Source organism: Lissotriton helveticus, chromosome 7, assembly GCF_964261635.1.
Source record: "Lissotriton helveticus chromosome 7, aLisHel1.1, whole genome shotgun sequence".
In the NCBI taxonomy this organism is placed as follows: Eukaryota; Metazoa; Chordata; class Amphibia; order Caudata; family Salamandridae; genus Lissotriton; species Lissotriton helveticus.
In genome coordinates this window covers 871,235,919-871,258,195 of record NC_136068.1, presented here as the reverse complement: position 1 = coordinate 871,258,195, position 22,277 = coordinate 871,235,919, and the positions used below count along the sequence as shown (strand labels likewise).

The window sequence follows — 22,277 nt, the reverse complement described above, 5'->3', positions numbered from 1 at the left end:
ACATCTAATGTGATCATAAGATAGTCTGATTCCCAGTCAACATCATACATTTTTCTAAGGAAATCTCTTGTGTCCTTAGTATAAGATCTCAGATTTTTCACCAGATCACGAAGAAAATAGTCCAGGTATTTGAAAGTGTGTTCAAATAGACTCTCCAAGGCCGATATAATGGGGTGGCCAGGTGACATATTGATGTTCTTATGTACCTTTGGAATAATATACAGGATGGGAGTGATAGGTGAACTCGCTTTGAGGAATTTAAATTCAGATTGGGTTAGGAGTCCTAAGGCTTTCCACTGTGATAACTCTTGATGGAACTTCATTGTCACCTCATCTAAGGTCCCTCTGTCGATTTTCTTGTAACACTGCTCATCACTCAACTGTCTCATTGCCTCATCTCAATACATGGTGAGTGGCAAAAGAACTATATTACCGCCTTTGTTGTTTTGCCTCACCAATATATTGTGACAGGAGCATCATTGTTACCAAACTTCTATACCCTATTGTGGACGAGTCTAGTGTAGATCCATACTTTAATATTGGTTTGGAGTTCTTTAATGTGATATATATATATATCACATTAAAGAATATATATGTGATATATGTATATATATATATATATATATATCACATTATATATATAAATATATCTATCACATATATCTTTTGTGACAGGGACATTCTATACAATATATAGTGAAATTGGATTTACATTTTGAGTTTCAGTCAGTTTTGTGTATGACGGTCTTTGGCTGCAGGAAACACCATAATCTAGTTTGTAATGGCTTGGTTTCCAGCCTTTCTGCTTCATGCATGGATGTATTAGTATTGATTCATTTCCTAGACATGATTTATGTTTGGACATATCAAAATGGCTTTTCACTAACATGACCCTCATGCTTTTGCTATTACAATATGTGACACTAGGGGCATTTCCTATGAGACTTGAAGCGGTGCTCTGATTTTTCAGCACTTCCTAATTTTTTGTTTGAATGTTTTTCACTTTGTAAACTTAGTTACAGAAGGTGCTTATGATCCTGGCCTTTTTCCTCTGTTTTGAAGTTCCTACTAAGGGCTCAATAAGTGACTTAGAGAGAAAATCCTCCTTTTTGACTGTCTTCATTTTTACTACTGCAGTTTGTAGAACTTTGGATGGGCAATCCCTAGCTATAAAGTCATTCATCATGTCTGAATGGGCTTGTATGCATTTCTCTTCCAGTATAAATATACAATTTCACCTTACTAATTCACCATATGGTATGAGCATTTTACTTGTTTAGAATGGCTGCTTATAACATGTAAAATTGATGCCCACCTTTGTGTCCTGAATAATGATGTTTCTAAACTATCCTCCATGCCCTTTATTTTCAGGTTTGGGACCTATATTGTAGTCTGGCATTTTGTCATGGTTAATGTCAAATTAAGGGTGTAATCATGTATCAATTTTAAGAATTCTGATAGCTGTTGTGACATTACACACCAAATAATGAAACAATGTCAATGTAACAAAGCCATAAAATACCATATTGCAACTGTTCCTCTATTCTAGGGTCCAAGGACACATGCCCTTACCACCAGCCTATCAAAAGAGGGGTGTAGCTGGGTAAAAAACTGGTCCCCTGGATGTGTTTCCCTTATCATTGGCCAAACTAAAAAGCATTCTCATCCAATGTAATCATACCTAAGAACAATGATATTATGTTCCTAAATACTTATTGGGCTAGCTCCTAGAAAGTGTTCACATGCAAGTAGTAGGACATGATGTCTGATCCTCCTATAAAGGGATTTGACATCCTTCACTACCAAAGTATATGTTTTGTTGCAGGCAGATATGTGGTTGAGTTTGTTTGCAAAATTGTGTGCTGTCTGATAGGTAGGTGGGTAAGGTTTCCAAGATTTGAAACTCAAAATCATGCATAAATTGAAGTTCTTTCAAGAAGGCAAAGTCTACAGGTCAGTCTGGTGGATTATTTATGTACTTATATACATTAGGCAGTATATAGAAAGCTGGAATTTAAGGTTGGTCAGTTATGAAGAACAGGAATTCATATTTTAATAGGCCCTCATCTCTCCAGATTATTAGTAGTTCATGATATCTTTGAATAAGAGTTTTATGGTAATTCATTTTAATTTTGTTTCAGTGTCATTGATTTATTTTTGGTTTGGTTCTCCATCCCCTTAGCAGTCAGTGTCACCGTAAGTTGTAAATAAAGGACTTTCTGCTGCAAGTCACTTTTTGTCTTTGTCCTCAGGAATCCCTTTCAATTAGTGTCAACACTTCACCAGACAACTGCAGGGCTATTTAGAACTTGGCATATATATTCCTTGCACATAGGAGTTTGATGTTGAACTTGACACAAGCAAATTATATACATGAAATGAGAATACGTCAACAACATAGTAATAACTTTTCTAATATAAAATACAGATCAAGGCACTTTTCTCTATAAGATAGTTGGAAGATCAAAATAATGCATTGACAAAAGTGGAGGCTGAGTGCACACCGAATGAGAGAGCTCAGTAAGTTATTAAGTGGCAGAAAACTCAACTGACTAGTTGGGCCTATAAACCTTTATCTATTTTCACATTTAAGATTGATATGTGCAGAAGACAATACAGCAATATATTGGAGAAGTAGGGGCTATGTTGATATTCTTCAAAATATTAGACAATAATATATGGGATAAAGACACCTTGCCATACATTATAAGGATATTGGAAGTCAATCAGGAGTCTCACATCTCCATATAACCATATAGAGGAATGAGGCCATAGGCCGGGTTCTTTTATAGGGTTATGAAACTCTACATACACCGGGAGTACTTTATCCCATATAATGCTTGGTCACACCACCACCTTTCCCACAAAACACTAAAAACCTTGGTGGGTAGATGTTTCATATAAAAGAGCAAGCATGTTCGCCAACATCGCGAATACAAATAAGACCTTGTCACGTGGCAGAGAAGTAGACCAGGAGAACTAGATTATGTTCTTCAGTAACTTTGGTTTTATTTACAAATGATTCCACACAGGGGGGGGGGGGGTTTAGAATTCGTTATTTGCAAACACAGGAGTATGGGAGCCTAATACTCTAGTCCAACAAGCCAAGGTTTTCTGGGAGTTGTAGTCCGGTTCCCTGTTTCTTCTCTGTCCGTGTGGTAAGGACGCTAATGGGCAGCTCTTGTGGTTGGTTACTCCCCGCATTTAGTGGATGGGACCATGGAAAAGAAAAGAAAAGAAGAAAGGTGGTAAGTAAGGGTTTCTCCTTCCTAACAGTATCGCGGGAGCAAGGGAAGTGCAAGGGGATATCACCGCTCCTTCACCAGTGTTTCGCAAGCGCTTTTATCAAGCGCGTAAGCTGGTTGGCTTCTTCAGCTATGAGCTCTCTCCCTTCGCACCCCGCCCTCAAGTCCGCTAAACCCAGGCCTCAGTATCTGCCCCAGGTGACCCCGTACCTTGTCCAGCCACGTCCCTCCTGGGCCGTGGCGGGAGGTTCCGCGTAGCCAGGTAGGGTCTGGCTGCCCGTCTGTTCCTCGTTCGGTGGTCTCGTCCTGGTCCTTCTCTTCGGCGGCAGTCCCTTTCTCTTCCTCGGCTCCGTCGAACACTCCGTCGCTCCACGGGCTCACTACAAAGGTCCTCACGAGCGTCTCTTCTTTCCTGGCTCCAGGAGGCGGTCCTAGTGAACGACTTCTTCCTCCGGCGTCTTCCGTCTTGTAGACCTGAGGGTCATGTGACGGAGTCACATGACCTGCCAGGTTGTAGGAATTCAAGAAACCGGCGTCTTCAGGTACGTGCTTGAAACATAGAAAGGAAGAGGGAGATTAATGAGGGAAATACTGGTCCGTTGGGTCTTCTAAGGACAGCGAGTCGTCACAGACCTCTAGTACAAAATTAAACACATCAAGAAACATGTTTGATATTTGTTGTAAACAGATATTAGAAACAGTTCAATACACGTCAGTTTAAAAAAAAAAAGTTGCTATAGCTCAGAATGTGTAGAAACATGCAGCCAGAGTCAAGCTTTTCTCTAACTACCTAAGGAGTGCCAAAAATAAAGATGCTCCCTCTGCTTGTCATTGTAAGCTCGAAAAATAGAGCAGAGGAGAAAAAAACTATTAAGTTTTCATTGCTAAACAGCTGCTTCAATTATGCTCCATGATCTGACCTGGATTTGACCTTGGCTGCTGGCAGCAGGCATTATTACATGAGAACTCAACTGTAATAACTTATATTAGTCCAGTAGTGACTTATTTTATTCATAATTGGTGACTGGGTGCATCACAAGTCGTTGATTATAAAAAAAAAAAATTGATACGGCGAATATACATGGATTACAGAATCCTATGTATTTTCCTGGAATAATATGCCTGCATCAATAGATTATTCAATATAACACACATTATTCTAATCCAGTATTTCCTCAGTTCAGTCTTTCCAGCCTCTGCCCAGTATTTAGATTTCTGCAGGGCAGGATTGGGGGAAAAAGCATCCCTGGTTAAAATGCTTAAATCAGCCCATCTACTCCTTCAATCCTTCTTCAACCATTCATCCATTCATCCATTCTCATTATCCCATTCTCTCCTCTACCTCTCTGGTTGCTTTCTCTCTACTTTTCCCCTCCCTGTCTTCTTCTCTTTCTTTCTCTCTTGAAACCTCCCAGTGCCTGCTGCAGAAAATCTTGTGGAGCTGGGGAAGGTGACAAAGGTGCCACGGGCACCCCCTGCTCTTTGAAGCTGCCTCCAGAGGCTCCATACCACCGGGAAAATGTCTATTCGAATAGAAGGCCTGTCTGGCCCTGGCATTATACAAGTTCCTCCCTTTTTTGGGAACTCCCCTTTCCAGTTTTTACTGTCATCTGCATTTTCGAAAAACAGCGTTTTGATAAAGGTAACTGTATCTCCTTCAGAATGTTTCCAGAAAGAGCATCCTATTGGAGTGATGAAATATCTTTTGATTGACAGGAAAGAGCAGATACAGTGCATTAAGGAATATTTGGATAAAAGAGTATTACTTAAACTATCAATTATTTAACTCTTTCTTTGTCAAAAAGACTTTCTGTACAATATTCTAAAGTTGGTAGTTGCACTGATAAGTAACATAACATTTGTTCCATGTGGAAGCCACCTTATGTCCCAAGAAGATCTTTAGAATGTTCTACAAGGAACAAAAGGGTGCTGGTGAGTTTCTCCTGCACTAGCACACTTAGTTATGCACTCTAATAGGCCCTTCCTCCTAGATGGCCACAATATGGCTACCATGTTCATTGAAAGCACAGGAGCCAACATTCACTAAATACCACTGACACTAATTCAACTTGACTTGAAGATATATGCATCGTCATCAGCATCATACACACTGAAGTCATCTCACGTTTTCTTATTATCACAGAGTTGGAGCTAACATTCGACTTCTTCAGAAACTAACTGGTGCTGCTTCCAGGATTGTAAATCTATTATCACCTAACCAATTACGTTTCAAATGATTTTACAATGTGTACCTCTAACTAGTGAGGAGTCCTAAAATAAATGATGTGGTTTGCAGTCATGGGTTCGCATCTGTTGTCAGCAGGTCACCTTTATAGTAAACCTTTCAGAGCCAGCTTGGGGCTGTTATTATCACCGCGATATAGCATTGTACACATAATGCAGTGCTGTGAAGCAACCAGAGAGAGCTAAATATAGCTTAATGGAAAGCACCGATAGAACTCGAGCTTCAAAACAAGATTTTCCAAACAAAAGAAAGCAACATGCGAAATGTCTGGCTGTTAAATCGACACATACTATCCTGCTTAGTCTTGTGTAATTAACAAGCTAATGATCAACCATGCGTTGGTGCTGGCATGACACTTTTATTGCCATTTTGTACACCACACTCTCTGGATGTGCGGTTACATTTGCCCGGAAACAGGTTTTTTTTTTTTCTAAAGGGAAGACTTGGGGTGTTGACGAATATTTTTCTGTCCCTTTTCCAAACTTAAATACCGTGTTTAAAAGAAAATCATGGGCCCTGGCAGCTATTTTATTGAACGGTTTATTGACTACTCTTGTTTTACAGACTTGTGAGTGTAAGAGGGCAGTTATTATATGTCTAACATTTTCAACAGATTGTTGTTGTTATGGATTAAAAACCTGAAGATTTCCCAAACGTATATCTTTCATAGCTGCTACTCTTTTTCATGCTTCTTAAGTAACAGGCTGCATGTTTCATTTGACACAAAATGACTCATCGAACGCATTTAACCCGGGGGAAAACAAAGTCACAAAGCACTTGCAAATGCGAAATATTTGCTATTACATAAACCGTGTGCAAGCAAATACAAATTCTCTCAGAAATTTAATAAGGTATGAAGCTCTTTTTATTTCCTTTATAAACCATTTTCTCTGACTGCAATTAGTAGTCGATTATTTACCTGTTTAAAATATGCGTGACCCTTGCAGCAACCGCAAAGATCAAACCCACACCAATTACAGACACACGGACAGCGAAAGGTGAAAATTCACTATAGGGTAAAGCTACTCTTTATTTCCAATTAATTTGAGCAATATCCATTCTTTTTATAGTCTTTTTACTGATACTAGATTTTAGACCAGTTGAAACATAGTTCTGGCTTTCAGACTTGAAACTGATGATGTCAAATAACTGGGCTAAAGCTTGAATTTTAGGCCCGCAGTTACTTCATGGAATGGAAAGGCAGGAACTTGGCAAAGAACAGTTGGCAAGCATATGATAAAGTAGAAAAAGCAAAGGCTAAGCCAGTAGGTCTGGTGCTGGCTTCCATCCTTTTGATAATTCTTCTTTTGTTCTGTCATGGTTTTTCCAAAACCGTATTGTTGTGGAAGCTGCTGGGCCATCATCAATCTAAACAAGCATTTGAAATGCAATAGGTCTCGCGTTCACCCGAGTTTGAGCTATTGGCAATGTAAATGACAATGACTTTTATTTATGTTTTGGGTTTTAAAACATAAATAAAAGGCATTGTCATTTACAATACTAATAGCTTGAACTCTCACAAAGGCGAGTCCTATTGCATTGCAATAACGGGACTTCTTGACCCCTTGGTAGATTGTAAATATCGGAGGAAGAGACCGGCCTGCGACGTCTTCTAAGTAGTGATAAATAGTGCAGTGAAGAAGATGTGTAAGTGTTGTAAATTACACAGACACAAAGTGTGAAGTGAGAGTTACAAATGATCTGAGCTATCAACACTAACAAAGCGCTCCACACTTTCGCTCTGTGATTACACTGTCACGGCTCAGGAGGAAGAGCGTGGGGGCTTTTTCCTGCCCTTTCCGTGATTTGAGTGTGGAGTGTTGCATTGAGTAATGTCATTGCTATCTTTGACCTAATAAAAACACTCCAGCTGTAGTAGGGCCCTGGCTTCTCCTTCTGGTGCAGGGTGGGCTGTGCTTTGGGGCAGGCATGGAGGGAGGGATGGTCTTGGCTGCAGCTCCGCCCTCGTACAGTGCCCCTGATATTACTAGTGAGTGAGAGTCACAGAGGTGGTGGTATTGGTGGTGGTGGTTGTATTGGTGGCGGTGGTGGTATTGGTATTGGTGGTGCTGGTCAATACCAGCAATACCGTGAATGCCACCAATACCACCAATGTGGTATTGGTGGTGATGATGGAATTGGTGGTATGGGTGCTGGTGGTATTGGTGGAGGTGGTTGTATTGGTGGTGACGATATTGGTATTGGTGGTCGTGGTATTGGTATTGGTGGTACTGGTATTGGTGGTTGACTGGTATTGGTGGTGGTGGTGGTATTGGTGGTGGTGGCATTAGTATTGGTGGTAGAATTGGTATTGGTGGTGGTGGTATTGTTATTGGTGGTATTGGTGGTATTGGTGGTGTTATTGGTGGTGGTATTGGTGATGGTGGTATTGCTGGTGGTATTGGTGGTGGTATTTGTGGTGATGGTATTGAAGGTGGTGGTATTAGTGGTGCTGGTGGTGTTGGTGGTGGTATTGGTGGTGGTGGTATTGGAGTAGTGGTGCTATTGGTGGTGGTGGTATTGGTGGTGGTGGTATTGGTGGAGGTGGTATTGTAGTGATGGTATTGGTTGTGGTGGTATTGGTATTGGTGGAGGTGGTATTGGTAGTGGTGGTGGTGGTGGTATTGGTGGTGGTGGTGGTGTTGATGGTGGTGGCTGTGGTGATATTGGTGGTGGTGTTATTGGTGGTGGGGTATTGGTGGTGGTGTTTTGCTGGTGGTATTGCTGGTGGTATTTATGGTGGTGGTGGTATTGGTGGTGGTGGTATTAGAGTGTTGGTGGTATTATGTTTATGTTTGTGTTTATGGGACTTGTAAAGCGCACGTATACCAACGGTGGTATTGATGGTGGTGGTGGTATTGGTGGTGGTGGTGGTGGTTGTATTAATGGTGGTTGTATTGGTGGTGGTGGTGTTGATGGTGTTGATGGTGTTGGAAGTGGTGTTATTGGTGGTGGTGGTATTGGTGGTGGATGTTAGGAATTAACATTGGCAAGTGTGCGTCATTCCGGTTTGTGCATTTGTATTTGACCCCTTAGCGCCTAAACCCGTACTTTCCTGACGCTCCCTAAGGGGGATAAGGAGGAGCTGGGCCCTCCCATCATTGCTTGGCTTACTTTCTGTGACCACGCCCCCTTCCCACTTCCTGGTTCCTGTTCGAGTTGTTGTGCTGCCGTCTAGAGCTCTGCTGGGCTCTGTCTTCTAGTCGCCTGATACCAGACTCTCCTGACCCTCTGCTACTCGCTTTTCTGCCCTGTGAGTGTGCGTGTGGTGTCTGGTTGTGAAAGCGGTATTCTTTTCCGCTTCGTTTTCAGTGAACGCGACGCCCTGCTATTCCTCACGCATTTTGCGGGCGTTATCGGTTCACTCTTTGCTATATACTGGTTTTGCTACCACTGTTACCTCTTTGGTTTGCTCCTTTACTTAAGTGGTTTTTTCCTCTTGAGAGTGAGCGCTCCGCCCTATCCTCCTAGGGGCCGGGTGTCTCACCTCCTGAGTGGGTGCTGCTCCGCTGTACTCGCCCCCTGTGCAGCCGGTTGGTGCCCCTCACTCCTTTTCTGTTTTGTGTTTGTTTTGTATGGTGTTTTGGTGTTACTGCTCCGCTGGCCTGATCCTCTTTAGTCAGCCGGCCAGTTCACCTCACCTGCCCTTCCCATTTACGTTGCGTCAGAGGTGGGTTGAGTCCCTCGTGAGTCCTGTTGGACCCCTTCCCTGATTGCCTGGACTCATCGTTGACGCTGGCCCGATCTACATTTGGGGTAAGAACCAAGAGTGATCACACTTGTCAATGTTTTAGGGTGTTTCATGTAAGCATAGGGATTGTGTTTATTCCTAACTTGATCTTTGTTTCCTAGCCTGGACCTCCCCTCCCGGAGACGCCTTATCTACTATTCTGTTACCCCACGTATGAGGAGAGTGGTGGACACTCCTTGGGTAAATTCCCTCATACTTTTAGGATACAGCAGATAGGAGTGTGGTCTACCTTGTTAGCGCATTCCTGCTGCTGTGTCTTGGAGGTGTGGGGATTTGTCTTCGCTCCCGTGGAAGTTGGCTCTTCCCTTAACAGAAAGCCAAGCCCACGAATTTTCCTTCCCCTGAGCGAGGATGAATTCCGACACATCTATGGAGGCGTCAGGCTCTGTCCCACAGAACCTTTCCATGGAAGACTTGATGGCAGCTTTTGTGGCCCTACAGACAGAAGTAGGAAGATTAGGTATAGAAAATCAGAGGCTAGTTACGGAAGTCCATCAATTGAGAACAGGCACCATCCCTAAAGTCCGCAAAAGTTATATCCAGCCTGCCAAATTTACACTTTCCCCAACAGAACAAGACCCACAAGCTAGCACTGATCCTCAGGCTTCCCCTGTGCAAGTCACGGTAAACACCCCTAACCCTGTGCCCCTAGCCATGCCCGAAAGGTTTACAGGGGATAGCTCTAAATACGAAGTTTTCATGAACCAGTGCCAACTCCAGTTCTTGTGCAAAGCCGCGTCCTTTCCGGACGATTCTGCCAAGGTAGCGTTTATCATATCCTATCTAGTCGGGAATGCGGCAGAATGGGCGGTGCCACTGGTACGGAACAACGATCCCCTGTTATATGACCTGAACCTATTCAAAGAAAAAATGAGAAGCCTTTTTGCTAAGCACGCCTACATGCAAGCCAGTGACACTGAGTTACTAAACCTTCGACAAGGGTCGAAGGATTTGCTCTCGTACATAACGCAGTTTAATCGCCTAGTAGCCGAAACCCACTGGCCTGAAGACAAGAGAACTTCCTTGTTTTACAGGGGGTTGGGTGAAGAACTTAAAGACCTACTCTCCCAGATAGTAGATCCACCAGAGGATTGTGCTTCCTTTATTGACCTGGTTGTTAAATTAGACCATAGATTGCATGAGCGAAAAGGAGAAAGGCCTCGCACTGTTGGGCCCAAAATGGTTTTCCACAGAACTGAGAAACCCATAACCAGAGACACCCCTGAGCCCATGCAAATAGGGGGAATACGCGGGCCTCTATCCTCGGAGGAAAAAGAGAAAAGAAGGAAGCTCAATCTGTGTCTATACTGTGGCAAGGGAGGGCACTTTGCTCGAGAATGTCCTGTGCGTCCAAAAAATCCAAGGCAATCAGTAAGCAGTCTTACTAGTTCGGAAAACTCGAAAGCTTGAGGAACAGAGAGATCGATTCCTTAAGCTCCAAACCTCCACAGATCTCCTCTAAACCCGTCCTAATGATTAAACATTTCATTGTACCTATTACTCTCACTTATTTAGAGAACAAACCATACACCATGTCAGTTCTCTTAGATTCCGGTGCTACCGGTAATTTTTTTGACATCCACCTAGCCAAACAATTGGGGCTTGCCTTTGTGGCTAAGCCTCAGCCTGAAGCCATCTGGGCCGTAGACGGTTCAGAATTATCCTCTGGAATGATTAGTTACCAAACATCTCCACTGACCATTGTGTTCAATAACGGACATTCTGAGTCCCTTGTATTTGACCTGATCGATGCTCCCAATTTTGGTGTTATCTTGGGTGTCCCTTGGTTGCAGATTCACAACCCTGCGATTGATTGGGAAAAACGAACGGTTACATTGGGTTCTTCTTTCTGTAGGAAACACTGCTACCAAGAAGCCCAGGAATCAGATTTGCCACTATGTTGTGCAGTACAAGCAGGGGTGGATGCATGCTTACCTGACCAGTATGCCGAATTCTCTAACGTATTCAGTGAGCAGGAAGCCACCAAATTACCTCCACACAGGAGTTATGATTGCAGGATTGACCTGATACCCGGTGCTGACTTACCCTGCAGTCGCATTTATGCCTTGACTCCCTCAGAAAACGACTATCTAAAAAATTATCTGGAGGAAATGCTTGCTAAAGGCTTCATCCGTCCTTCCTCGTCGCCTGTTTCTTCCCCTTTGTTTTTTATTGATAAGAAGGAAGGAGGGCTCAGGGCATGCCTGGATTATAGAGCCCTGAACAAAATCACCATAAAGAACAAGTATCCCCTTCCTCTTATACCTGTCCTTCTAGACCAGATAAAAGGGGCGAAAATATTCACTAAAATCGATCTCAGGGGTGCCTACCATTTGATCAGGATAAAACCGGGCGACGAGTGGAAAACTGCCTTTCGAACAAAATATGGTCTCTATGAATATTGTGTAATGCCGTTCGGGTTATGCAATGCCCCGGCGGCATTCCAATATTTTATTAACGACATTCTGAGGGAGTACATCGATGTTTTCGTTATAGTTTATATCGATGACATACTTATATTCTCTCACAACGAAGCAGAGCACATAGAGCATGTCCGGAAAATCTTACAGAAGTTGCAGGAGAACCAGTTATATGCCAAACTGGACAAGAGCACCTTTCATACCTCTGAAGTTGATTTCTTGGGTTTCACCATCAAACCTGGGGGCCTTCAGATGGACCCTAAAAAGGTAGAGGCATTGACACTGTGGAAAAGCCCCACTTCAGTTCGAGAAATACAATCCTTTCTAGGATTCACCAATTTTTATCGGCGCTTTATCGATCGGTTTTCTGACACAGTTTCCCCCATCACAAGACTGTTGAAAAAAGGTGTACCGTTTGTTTGGACATTGGAGGCAGAACAAGCATTTTGTGCCTTAAAAGAGAAGTTCACTTCTGCTCCTATTCTCCGTCACGCAGACAACTCTCAACCTTTTTATGTGGAGGCTGACGCATCACAATATGCTGTCGGAGGGATTCTATCCCAGCGAGACACAAATACAGGTCAAATGCACCCCATAGCTTATTTTTCCAAGACCTTGCTGCCTGCTGAAAGAAACTACACCATAGGGGAGCGTGAACTGTTGGCCATCAAATTGTCCTTCCAAGAATGGCGACATCATTTGTTAGGGTCTCCTCATGTGGTCACCATTTATTCGGATCATAAAAATCTGCAATTTTTCAAATCCGCCAGAGCACTCACGCCCAGACAAATGAGGTGGTTATTGTTTTTTAGTGAATATGATTTTGTGATCACTTACAGGCCCGGCACACAACAAGGGAAAGCAGATGCGTTATCCCGGCTAGGACTAGCTGACCAATCCAACAGAGAACAACCTCTTCCCATCATCCCAGAAAATAAGATACTTGGGGTGGGAGAGAAAGATCACACACTTCTAGAAGACCTCAAAAGCCTACTATCCACCATCCCATCGGATGAATGGTTACAAAATCCTCTTCACACCATCAAGGAAGGGATTTATTACCATGAGAACAAGATGTTTGTTCCTGCTTCACCTTTGAGACAAAAGATCATTGTATGGTGTCATAGTAGCCCTTTGGCCGGCCATACAGGTGGGCGGAAGACTCTTGAGTTATGTCGCCGATGGTTTTGGTGGGAGTCATTGTCTCAAGACGTCTGGGAATATGTACACGCTTGCGCCATATGCGCCCGCCAAAAGGCTTCACATTGTGCTCCTACAGGGCTGTTAAAGCATATAGCCATACCCCCAGCACCCTGGCATACTATCAGTATGGACTTTATGACTGATTTACCACCGTGTCAGGGCTATACCACCATTTACGTAGTCGTAGATCTCTTGTCTAAAATGAGTCATTTCATCCCTCTAAAGAAAGTGCCTTCCTCTAAAGAACTGGTGGCTGTTTTCTTGGACTCTGTGGTGAAACTACATGGGTTGCCCACAGTTATCATTTCCGACCGCGGTCCCCAATTTGTCTCTAAGTTCTGGAGAGGAATGTGTGAGGTGTTGGGAATTGATCACAGGCTTTCTACCGCATATCACCCTCAAACAGATGGGCAAACCGAAAGAACCAACCAAACTTTAGAACAGTTTCTGAGGTGTTTGTTAACTACTATTCCATCTACCTGGGTTCAAGCACTCCCTTTAGCTGAATTTGCTTATAATAATTCCAGTCATGCAGCCACCAAGGTCTCTCCCTTTTACTTTGTTCAAGCCCAACACCCTAGAATGCTCCCCATTGTGTTACCCCCTGATGACACAGTACCCGCTTTAGAGGAACAACATGCCCGCATACAGAGCACATGGGAAGCAGCCAAGACAGAGCTAGAAAAGGCTAAAGAAGCAATGAAGAGACAAGCAGATAAACATCGTAGAACGGAACCAGTACACGTGATAGGAGAGAAGGTGTGGCTGTCCACAAAAAACCTTAGAATGGAAGGGTCAAAAAAGTTCCAACCCCGCTTCATAGGACCCTACCCAATAGAGAAAATTCTCTCTCCTGTCACACTTAAACTCCAGCTCCCCCCATGTATGAAGATCCATCCTGTGTTCCACAGTTCCTTGATCAAAAAATACATACCTTCCCTTGTCCCTGAAATCCCTTCCCCTCCAGTACAGATAGACGGAGAAACAGAATATGAAGTCAGCAAAATATTGAACTCCAGACGAATCCGAGGCAAACTCCAGTACTTCATTGATTGGGTGGGATATCCCCCGGAAGAAAGGTCTTGGGAACCTGCTGAAAACATACATGCAGTGCGGTTGATCCGACAGTTCCACAGATTGCACCCCACAAAGCCAGGTCCTGTGAATAGATCTTTAAGGAGGGGTACTGTTAGGAATTAACATTGGCAAGTGTGCGTCATTCCGGTTTGTGCATTTGTATTTGACCCCTTAGCGCCTAAACCCGTACTTTCCTGACGCTCCCTAAGGGGGATAAGGAGGAGCTGGGCCCTCCCATCATTGCTTGGCTTACTTTCTGTGACCACGCCCCCTTCCCACTTCCTGGTTCCTGTTCGAGTTGTTGTGCTGCCGTCTAGAGCTCTGCTGGGCTCTGTCTTCTAGTCGCCTGATACCAGACTCTCCTGACCCTCTGCTACTCGCTTTTCTGCCCTGTGAGTGTGCGTGTGGTGTCTGGTTGTGAAAGCGGTATTCTTTTCCGCTTCGTTTTCAGTGAACGCGACGCCCTGCTATTCCTCACGCATTTTGCGGGCGTTATCGGTTCACTCTTTGCTATATACTGGTTTTGCTACCACTGTTACCTCTTTGGTTTGCTCCTTTACTTAAGTGGTTTTTTCCTCTTGAGAGTGAGCGCTCCGCCCTATCCTCCTAGGGGCCGGGTGTCTCACCTCCTGAGTGGGTGCTGCTCCGCTGTACTCGCCCCCTGTGCAGCCGGTTGGTGCCCCTCACTCCTTTTCTGTTTTGTGTTTGTTTTGTATGGTGTTTTGGTGTTACTGCTCCGCTGGCCTGATCCTCTTTAGTCAGCCGGCCAGTTCACCTCACCTGCCCTTCCCATTTACGTTGCGTCAGAGGTGGGTTGAGTCCCTCGTGAGTCCTGTTGGACCCCTTCCCTGATTGCCTGGACTCATCGTTGACGCTGGCCCGATCTACATTTGGGGTAAGAACCAAGAGTGATCACACTTGTCAATGTTTTAGGGTGTTTCATGTAAGCATAGGGATTGTGTTTATTCCTAACTTGATCTTTGTTTCCTAGCCTGGACCACCCCTCCCGGAGACGCCTTATCTACTATTCTGTTACCCCACGTATGAGGAGAGTGGTGGACACTCCTTGGGTAAATTCCCTCATACTTTTAGGATACAGCAGATAGGAGTGTGGTCTACCTTGTTAGCGCATTCCTGCTGCTGTGTCTTGGAGGTGTGGGGATTTGTCTTCGCTCCCGTGGAAGTTGGCTCTTCCCTTAACAGTGGAGGTGGTGGTGGCATATTGGTGGTGCTATTGTTGGTGGTGGTGGTATTGGTGGTGGTGGTAGTGGTATTGGTGGTGGTGATATTGGTGTTGGTATTAGTGGTGGTGGTATTAGTGGTGGTGGTATTGGTGCTATTCGTGGTGGTGGTATTGGTGGTGTTGGTATTGGTGGTGATGGTATTGGTGGTGGTATTGGTGGTGGTGGTGGTGGTATTGGTGATGGTACTGGTATTGGTGGTGGCTGTATTGGTTTTGGTGGTGGTGGTATTGGTGGTGGTTTTGGTGGTGGTGGTACTGGTATTAGTGGTGGCGGTATTGGTTATGATGGTGGTGATATTCATGGTAGTATTAGTGGTGGTATTGGCGGTGATGGTATTGGTATTAGTGGTATTGGGGGTGGTGGTATTTGTGGTGGTATTGGTGTTGGTGGTATTGGCGGTGGTTGTATTGGTGTTGGTATTGGTTGCATTGGTGGTGGTATTAGTGGTGGTGGTATTGGTGGTGGTATTGGTGATGGTATTGGTGATGGTGGTGGAATTTGGCATTGGCAGTGGTATTGGTGGTGGTGGTATTGGTGGTGGTGGTATTGGTGATGGTACTGGTATTGGTGGTGGTGGTATTGGTTTAGGTGGTGGTGGTATTGGTGGTGGTGGTACTGGTATTGGTGGTACTGGTATTGGTGGTGGTATTGGTATTGGTGGTGGTATTGGTATTGGTGGTGGTATTGTTGGTGATGGTATTGGTGGTGAGGTATTGGTGGTGGTATTGGTGGTGGTGGTATTAATGGTAGTGGTATTGGTGGTGGTATTGGTAGTATTGGTGGTGGTGGTATTGGTGGTTTTATTAATGGTGATATTGGTATTGGCAGTGGTAGTATTGGTGGTAATATTGGTATTGGCAGTGGTATTGATGATGGTGGTATTGGATTGGTGGTGATGGTTTTGATGGTGGTTGTATTGACCGTGGTGGTATTGGTGGTGGTAGTGGTATTGGTTGTGGTAGTGGTATTGGTGGTTGTGGTATTAGTGGTGGTGGTATTAGTGGTGGTGGTATTTGTGGTGGTATTGGTAGTGGTGGTATTGGTGGTGGTGGTAATATTGGTATTGGTGGTGGTGTTATGGGATTGGTGGTGGTGCTATTGGTGGTGGTATTGGTGGCTGTGGTTGTATTAGTGGTGGTATTGGTGGTGGTAGAGGTATTGATGGTGGTGGAGGTATTGATGGTGGTGGCAGTGGTATTGTGGTGGTGGTATTATTGGGTGATGGTGGTATTGCTGGTGGTGGTGGTAGTAGTGGTGGTGGTGGTAGTGGTATTGGTGGTGGTATTGGTGGTGGTGATATTGGTGGTGGTTGTATTGGCAGTGGTGGTATTAGTGCTATTGGGGCTGGTGGTGGTGATATTGGTGGTATAGTGTGGTGGTATTGGTGTTGGTGGTGGTATTGGTGGTGGTATTGGTGATATTGGTGGTGGTATTGGCAGTGGTATTGGTATTGGTGGTGTTGGTATGGATGGTGTTGGTAGTGTTATTGATAGTGGAGGTTGTATTGGTGGTGGTATTGGTATTGGTGGTGGTGGTGGTGGTGGAGGTGGTGGTGGTATTGTTGGTGGTGGTGGTATGGTGGTGGTAGTGGTATTGGTGGTGGTGTTGGTATTGGTTGTGGTGGTATTGGTGGTGGTATTGGTGGTGGTGGTACTGGTGGTGGTATTCATGGTGGTGGTATTCGTGGTGGTGGTGTTGTTAATAAAATAGGCTTTTGAAAACAACCCATCAGGTGGCTTTAGTACATATGACATGTAACACAGATGTGCTGTTGTCAGCTTCTGCCCATTAGCACAGGGATATGTGTTACCTGTTATTCACATGACTTAATAGGCAAATCATTTCTAAATCCATTTTACTTTTGGGGGGGTGGGGTGAAACAGACAAGAGATAATGCCGGGTTGAAGTGATTGAAAGCAGGCACCCGTGTTACTGGGGTGGCCATGCTGCGTAAAAAAACGCAAGCAGCTGAAGCAGCCCATGTCCAGCCTACAGTAAGAGAAACTCAATAAAGTAAATAGTGCTTACAGAATAAATAAAAAGTCCTGTGAAACAACCGAAGTAGAGGGGCCAGTCGACATGGGATGGTACAAATCAAGTCAAGGCCGTAGAAAGGGGGGGACTAACAAGCCTATTAACGAAGCCAAAGGCAGCATTTACAGAAGACAATGACACAAGCCAATGAAAAATATGGGAGGAGAGTGAGCAAGGCTTCTCTCCCATACTCAACTACAGCAGTCTCACAGAGCAAGCAGCACATGGGGCGGCCACTAGGCTCAACCTAAAACAAAAAATAAGCTGTTAGAAGGTGGGTATCTGGTTGACAGGGGCATGCATCCTGTCCAAGCAGGAATCACAATCCTAGTCAGGGTAAGTCACAACACACCCTAAAGTATCCTGTGCTCACCGTCTGGTACCTAGGTACAGAGCAGTCAGCCTTAGGAGACAATGAATAAAACATTTGTGAAACACTTCAAACAGTAGCACAGTGAAAACACAACAAAAAATCTCTACACCAGGTTAAGAAGAAAGAGCTTAACTTTATAAATAAAACAAGACCAAAATAACAAAAATCAAACAATTGGAAGATTAAATTTGAATTTTTAAAGAATAACTGTAAGATTGTGCTTAGAAGAATAAATGCTTTCATAGGTTATAAGGTTGCGCTGGAACGGGGCAGTGTCAAAAGTTCAGGACAAATTGATGGAGCATGGGATGGACACAGGGACCAGCTTGGGCCTGCTGAACCTAAGTACCTTGATCTGGGCTTGCATCAGCATCGAAGATGCGAGATGCACCTGAAGTAATGTAGCGGTGACAGGCCACACAGTGGGTGAGATCTGTTGAGATTCTCCACGCAATGGCAGGTATGGGTAATTCCAAGTGCAAGGCTCTGGTTCTGAAGCTGAAGGTGATGCATGGCTACTGCTCCCACAGAAGGTGAGGTTTCGATTCCAAAGGCGATGCACTGGTTACAAGCAGCTCAGTTCAATGCTTCAATAAGGATACATGGGTTCCAATCCACGCAAAGGCAAACATGCGCTGATTTTGACCCATGCTAAGGAGAACATGTGCCGGTTCCGATGAGGAAGCATGGGTTCCGGTTGTAGTAGCATGTTAGACCTCACCTCCAAGGGTCCAGAACTGGGGTGGCACCTCTTGGCAGGGCAGACTCACAACTCTTAGAGTCCAGTTGCAGATGCGGGTAGTTGAAGTCTTTGATATTTCTGAAACCAAGAACAGGAGGTAAACTAGCAAGCCTGTGTAGTCACTCGGTTAGAGTAAAGCAAGTCCAATCCTTCTCATCCAGGCAGCAGAACAGCCGGCAGCAGGGCACCTTAGCAAGGCAAGAGCACAGCAAGGCAGAAGTCATGCATAGCAGCAGTCCAGCAGAGCATAGTCCTTTCAGCAGTACAGCAGCTCTTCATCCTGGAAATGGTCATAGGTCCAGAAGTGTATTGAAGTCATGGTGTGAGAGGTCCAGCACTTTACCCAGTTTTGCCAAAGAAAGATCTGAAGTGCACAGAAGTCCTCCCTTCCTGCCCAGAATCACTGCAGGAGGTATGGAGCCCTTTGTGTGTGCACGGGGCACAGGCTGTTCAGGTGTAAGAGTGAGGCTGTGCCTAGCTCTTCGCTCCCATCTCCCAGGAAAGCCCATCAAGACACACTTCCTTTCCCTTTGTGTCTGGCTGTCTAGAGAGAATACACACAGCCCAGCTGCCACACAAATGGCTAAAGTAAATAATGGCAACTTCATTAAAAGTGTCATTTTCTAAATTGAAATTTGAAATCTAACTTCACCATAAGTTGTGATTTTAAATTGTGATTCCAGTGACACCAACCTAGAAAAGTCTATCTCTTCACAATTGGGAATTACACTTGGACGATGTAATAAGGTAAACCCAATGCTATCCTATGGGAGAGATGGGCCTTGTAGTACTGAAAATTTTAATTTGGCGATTTGTACTTCCAAGGCATGTAAAACCTAGGAGTACAAATCCTGCCTTTAGATACACTGCACCCTGCCCTGTAGGTCATACAGGGTCTACATTACGGTTGACCTACATGTATAAAAAGGGAAGGTTTAGGCCTGATAAGAGCTTTATCTTTGTCAGGTTGAAATGGCAGTGTAAACTGTGCATTCAGGTTCTGCAATTGCAGGCCTGAGCCATGGTTAGAGGGCTGCCAAAGTAGGTGGCACAATGTCTGCTGCATGCCCACTAGTAGCTTTTAATTTACAGGCCCCCACGGGCACATGTGGGTCACTTTACTAGAACCTTATAAGTAAATTAAATATGCCAATTGGAGTCAAGCCAATGTTACCATGTTTAGAGGAGAGAGCAGAAGAAATTTAACAGTGGTCAGCAGTGGAAAAGAGTGCATAGGGAGGCAGGCAAAATGTTGAGGGAAGATCACCCGAAGGCTGTCAGGTCTAATATAGGCTAAAGTCGAAAACATATTTTTTAGGTTTAAGAAAAGGCACACATTACCATAGTAGTATCTACCACTAAAGAGTACTACTTCGTATGTGCTAAAGTGGGCTGACCTTTTGCCTCATGATGCATGCTGGACAGAGTGGAAAAAAACTGTGACTACCACAACAACAGAATTACAGATAAAGTCTCGTTGAAACCCATGGATGTCATTCAGGGGTCAAGTTTAAGAAAAAAGAGGAATTCCCCTGCAAACTAACAAGGGAACAATGAAGTATTTTACAAAGCAAAACTGCCTATCCCATATTGATTTAAATGTAAGACAACAAATTAAATAGACAACACGGAACCCAAATAGAAAACTAAATTAAGAAGTTCAAATATGCCTAATTTGGCAAAGGTTGATTCAATTCCAAAACATACAAACAAAATGCAATACAAATTACATAGACATAGTTCTAGAATACAAATACTTACCATGAGATTAACGAAGAATGGTGGACGCACCCCTTATCCACACCAGCAGTGGACAATGAAAATTAAATCATTCATTCACTCTTATACGAACACACACACACCCATGTCAATAAAGTGGCTGAAAACCTTAAAGTATCACCATGGTTGAGCACAATTTGTGATAATGCCACCACCATCTGGGGTATCACAATCCCATTCGTTCATTATTTTCATTCACCTTTTATTATTATTTTCTATTAGTTTCATCTGTCAAACCTTGGCTTGCCCCTTGTGACCCCTGACAATTCCTTTGCAACCTCTGACCTTATAGTTTGCAAAAGAAGCAACAGTAATATTCTGTTTCTCTCTCTAAAGCAGCACCTCTTGTAGGCTGCTGGGCACAGGCCACAGCTGAAACCTTTAAGTATTTCAACTTGTCAGAGCAGCTAAGTAGTTGTCTAGAAACAAACATCAGGGTCCCAGTCTCCAGAGCCCTACACCTGCAGGCTCTGGACTTTGGTGTGTTTCTAGACTGGTTTGTCCTGCTCCCCAGTGTTGGTGGGCGCCATCTTTCTTGTATGATGTGACCTGCACTTTCCAGAATTACACATTTATGCAACCTGCCAGCCACCACAGCATTGCAGTCCCAGTAAGTGGTTTACTTTTACTTTTTGCATTTGAATCAATTTGTGCTTATGGTGCCCCTGCAGCATTACCTAACTGCCAAGTGTTTTTTTTACTTAATTGTGTAAATGTGTCACACTTCAATGCCATATTTATTACACTCTTTCCTCATTTCTGAGTTGCACAATACTGACAACATGCAAACTTTGCATCTGTCATTTGTGGTGCCCTGCGGTAATATCCCACAGGTACTGTGCAATTAAGGGTTGAACTCCTTGGAATGAGGACTAACTGTGTGTATCCTGAATTACCGTGCACATTTCTGCAGTCTTTTCTATTTAAAGGGGTAACATTGATATTTATTACCTGCTCTGAGCAGTTTATAAATATTTGCAGACTGCTTTAGTGTGGAGAGTTACGGTAGGAGGTTGTGGGCAGGGTTTAAAGAGAAAAGGATGAAGTTGGCAGACGGGGAGATCATTACATACTTTCTCCACAGTCATTCAATCCATCAATCAGTAATTTTTTAAAGCGCACTACATACCCACGAGGGTCTCAAGGCACTGGGGGGGGGGCGCTACTGATCGAACAGCCAGGTCTTGAGCATCCTCCTGAAGGTCAGCAGGTCTTGGGTCTGTCGTAGGCTCAGTGGGAGGGTGTTCCAAGTCTTGGCGGCGAGGTGGGAGAAGGATCTCCCGCCAGTGGTTGTTCTTCAGATGCGCGGGACGGTGGTGAGTGGGAGGTCGGCGGAGCGTAGCTGGCGGTTGGGGATGTAGAAGGAGAGCCATCTGTTGAGGTAGGCTGGGCCGGTCTTGTGCAGTGCCTTGTGTGCGTGGATGAGGAGCTTGAAGGATATCCTCTTGTTGACAGGGAGCCAGTGCAGGTTTATCAGGTGGGGGGTGATGTGGCCGTGGCATGGTACGTCGAGGATCAGTCGTGCCGAGGCGTTTTGGATGCATTGTAGTCATTTGATCAGCTTGGTCGGGGCTCCCGTGTAGAGGGCATTTCTGTAGTCGAGTCTGCTGCTGACGAGGGCCTGGGTAACTGTCTTTCTAGTATCTGTCGGGATCCATCTGTAGATCTTGCGGAGCATGCGGAGGGTGTTGAAGCAGGAAGAGGAGACAGCGTTGACTTGCTTGGTCATTGAGAGCGCTGAGTCGAGGATGATTCCCAGGTTGCATGCGTTGTCGGTGGGTGTTGGGGATGCTCCCACTGCGGTCGGCCACCAGGAGTCATCCCAGGCTGAGGGGTTGGAGCCGAAGATGAGGACCTCGTCTTGTCCGAGTTCATCTTCAGACGGCTGGTCTTCATCCATGTGGCGACGGCCTTTATTCCTTCGTGGAGGTTGGCTTTGGTGGTGATGGGGTCCTTGGTGAGGGAGAGGATCAGTTCAGTGGCGTCAGTGTAGGAGATTATGTTGTCGCGCGACATGTGCGAGCGGGGCAATTTAAATGTTGAACAGTGTCGGGCTAAGAGAGGATCCCTGGGGTACACCGCAAATTGTCTCGGAAGCTTTGGACCGGAATGGGGAGAGGCGGACGCTCTGGGTTCTGCTGGAGAGGAAGGAGGTGGTCCATTC

At 44.6% G+C, this 22,277-nt stretch overlaps 1 protein-coding gene across 1 annotated transcript in view; it reads left to right on the top strand.

The window, feature by feature from the left end:
• Nucleotides 1-22,277, top strand: part of LOC144769317 (teneurin-2-like) — an 853,614-nt gene that overhangs the window by 473,322 nt on the left and 358,015 nt on the right. The window lies entirely within an intron of this gene.